Genomic DNA, 4,277 nt, shown 5'->3' with positions numbered 1-4,277 from the left:
GCGGTCACCATGGGGTCCGGCAGTTGCCAACTCACAAACCGTTATCATTTATTTTATTACAGGCAGGGTGAGTGGAATAACATAATACACATACAGATATCATTAACATAAGAACGGTACAAATATACAATCATGAACAAAAATCCTAGCTAACTAAAATAAAAGGATAACAAAGGAATAATACACACGGAACATAGAATATTGTATTTCATACGATCGATAATTAATTCAAAAAGACGAAAAAATTAGGGCGTGGCTACAACTACCCGTAGAACAGGTGGTAACATGAAAAGTACATCTATTACAAGGAACACAGACTTGCGGCCACGCAACAGTTGATATTATCACTTATTTATCAATTTATTTGTTTTCTAATTCATTCATTAATTCATTTATCCATTTATTTGTTTATTTACTTTTTCATCTGTTTATCTATTTATTTATTTATATATATGACATATCTAGTATACTTGATACCAAGATTACTAATAGAAAATCTAATTCATATGTAAAATAAATAAATAAATAGATAAATAAATACACGAATAAATAAATAAACAAGTAAACAAAGAACTGCAATATCTGCATATACCATTAATGAATAAACAAACAAATCAACAAACAAAAACAAACAAGCAAACAAACAACTACAACATATACCAAAAAAGTGTAAAAAAAAATTTTACCCACCTGTGCTGTGAAGTTGTCGACGAACTTTTGAAAGAGGCTGTAGATTGCAATAAACACAGCAGACACTACATAGTGTGCATGGAAAGGGAGATTGGTGGATTAGTCAGAACGCGAGTTCTGTTAGTGTGAACAAGGAAATGAACTTCTGGATTCAAACAATGAAATTTGTTCACGTTTGTTTTTCTCATCGGCAAAATTGATTTCATGTGTTAGTGGATTTGTTGTGTGTGGTGAGTGTGGTGGTGGTGTGTGTGTGTGTGAAGTGATGTGTGTTTGTGTGGGTGGTGTTGTTTGTTTGATGTGTTCTTGTTGTGTGTTGTAGTGTGTGTTGTTGTGTGTGATGTGTGGTTTGTGTGCGTGTGAGTGTGTGCGATGTGTGTGTTTGTATGTGGTGTGCGTTTGGTGTGTGTGTGTGTGTGTGTGTGTGTGTGTGTGTTGTGTGTGGTGTGTGTGTTGGTGTGTGTTGTATTCTCTATAATCTTAACGTCTGTGGTATATTGTATCTTTTGTTTGCTCTAAACGGTAATCAAGGACGTATTGAAAAAGAAAAATCCTTTTACGAAATCGTGATTTATCACTGTATCCTGTCAGATGCGTATGTGCGCATATCACACACACACACACACACACACACACACACACACACACACACACACACACACACACACACACACACACACACACACACACACACACACACACACACTCACTGCGTTCCTGTGTAATTGTTGTGACATTTGAGAGAGAGGCAGAAACCGCTTGGCAGGTTGGGATGGGCTATGGAGGTACTGAAACGGGGCTGGAAGGGGGCTGCAGTGGGCTGAGGAATTTGGGGCCCAATAGAGGCTTCGAGAAGGCTATCTGAGCTTTAGACAGGTTATGTGTGGGCTCTTGGGAGGCTGAGGGAGCTTTGGAGGGGTTGTCTGGGGCTTTGGAAGGGTTGTTGGCGGCTTTGGAAGGGCTGTTGGGGCCTTTGGAGTGGCTCTCGGGGGGCTTTGGAGGGCTGTCGGGGGGCTTTGGAAAGTCTGTCTTGGAGTATTGGATAATTGAGGGGTTTAAGTAGACTATGAAGGCTTTAGGAGGCTTTAAAGGTTTTAGGAAATGCGTGGAGGCTTCAGAGAAGACTGTGGGGGCTTCAGAGAGGGCGTTGAGGTTTTAGGGAAGGCTGTAGGGGCTTTAGAGAAGGCTGTGAGGGCTTCCTAAAAATTTTCGATAGTTCAGGAATTCTGTGAAATATTTCAAGACTGGAAGGTGAGGGGGGCTGAAAGGCTGTTGAGGTCTTCAAGGAGGCTGCTGAAGGCTTTTGGGGGCTTCAAGGAGGCTGCTGGAGGCTCTTGAAGGCTTAATGGTGGCTGTGGAGGTTTATGAGTGGTTGAGAAAGGACACGTTGGGCTGTTGTTGAGGGAATTTAAGAGGAGGATTTTAATCTACAATATGCTCTAGTGGCGTAATCGGAGACGGATTGGTCTCACACTCGCTTAGTTGTGGGTTCGAGTCCCGCACTCACCTCTCTCCGATTCCCAGCAGTCGCTAAAACACGTAGATAGGGCAACTGTGACGGCTTCGGCCGCAGCTACTCAGCGTCTCCTGGCGTAGGCTCCTCATCACAATTTAAAGGGGGGTAGGGTATTTTGGGGTGAGGGGGGGGTTCCTGGAAGGTTGGAAAGGAGATAACGAGGGTGAGGGGAGAGGAAAGGGGGGTGGGATAGCCTAGAGGAGAGGAGGGAGTAGGGGAGGGAAGAGAGTAGGAGGAGGGGAAGGGGTGGGGGAAGAGGGAGGGGAGGGGAAGGGGTGGGGGAAGGGGGAGGGGAGGGGAAAGAGGGAGGGGATAACCGGAGGGGAGGGGAGGGAGTAGGGGAGGGGAAGTGAGAAGGAGAGGGGAAAGGGAGGAGCAAGAGGGTGGGGAGAGTTAAGGGGATTATCAAGGGACAGGTGAGGGGGAGGGGGAAGGGGGAGGAGAGGGAGACGGGGTTAACTATGGGGGAGGGGAGGAGGAAACGGGGGTTAACTAATGGGAGGGGAAGAGGGGTAGCCAGGGGAAGGGGAGAGAGACGGGGGATTAACTAGGGGGAGAGGATGAGAAAAGGGGTTGACTAGGGGGTTGGGAGGAGGAATGGGGGTTAACTACGGTGGGAGGGGGGGAACGAGATGTAACCAGATGGAGGAGAGACGGGGGGGGGCTAACCTAGGGGGGAGGGAAAGAGGAAGAGGGGTTGACTAGGGTGGGGAGGTGGGGAAGAAGAAAGGGGTTAATTAGGGGAAGGGGAGGAGAAGAGGGGTAACCAGGGTGAGGGTAGAGAGACGGGGGGTTTACTAGAGGGGGGGAGAGAGGTGGGAGTTTAACTAGGTGGGAGGGGAGGAAGAAAGGGAGTTAACTAAAGGGAGGGGAGGGGAGGGGAGGGAAAGAGGGGTAGCTAAGGGGAGGGGTGAGAGACAGGGGTTAACTAGGGAGAGGAGGAAGAAAGGGGGGTTAACTAGCGGGAAGGGGAGGGGGAAGGAGGGTTGAGAACACTCTGAAACGAACCCTCAGATGAGAATCCGGATGAAAACCGGGATTAAGTTCGGGTTTAAAAACGGAATTAAACCCGGGATTAAAACCCGGGATTAAAACCGGGATTAAAAACCGGGATTAAAAACCGGGATTAAAACCGGGATTAAAACCGAGATTAAAGGCGGGACTAAAAGCAGGGATTAAAACCGGGATTAAAACCCGGGATTTAAACTGGGATTAAAAACAGGGATTAAAACAAGTGATTATAACCGGGATTAAAACCGAGATTAGAGGCGGGACTAAAAGCAGGGATTAAAACCGGTATTAAAACCGGTATTAAAACCGGGATTAAAACCGGGATTAGAGATGTGAACGCTGAGGATTTAGAGGATTTGAGCCTGAGGCGGTGAAATCTTGAAAGGGATTTCATGTTTCAGGCCGTAACTGAGCTCGTATTATCCTAAAACGGGTGATAGCTTCTTGGATTGCCAATTCAGGGGTGCCGAGATCGGCCCCCATATATATATATATACATATATATATATATATATATATATATATATATATATATATATATATATATATAAATATATATCTATATATATATATATAGGGTAACAGCTGTCGATCACGAGTCAAGCACGTTATCCAAGACAATGTTTGATTTTTTGGAAAGCATATACATAGACAGACACAGACATATAGACACAGACAGACACAGACAGACAGGCACAGACACAGGCAGTCAGACACAGACAGACATATAGACAGGTATATAGACAGACATACAGACAAACAAACAGGAGGCACAGACGGAAACAGAGACACAGACACGTACACAGAGCAACACAGGCGAACACAGAGACGGACACAGACACATTGATACACAGACACATTGATACACAGGCAGATAAACAAGCATACAGGCGCGCTCACCCATCAGTGATATACGCTTATTGGAAAATTTAATTGCGCTGTCACTAGCCATACTTGACAAAAAGAATTAAAAAAATAAGTTAAAAAAATTATATGGTAATAATAATGATAATAAGAAATAATGATGATGATGATGATGATGATGATGATGATGATGATG

This window comes from Oratosquilla oratoria, chromosome 36, assembly GCF_046742065.1.
Source record: "Oratosquilla oratoria isolate Oo_2021 chromosome 36, ASM4674206v1, whole genome shotgun sequence".
Classification (NCBI taxonomy): Eukaryota; Metazoa; Arthropoda; class Malacostraca; order Stomatopoda; family Squillidae; genus Oratosquilla; species Oratosquilla oratoria.
This window is presented reverse-complemented; position numbering follows the sequence as displayed.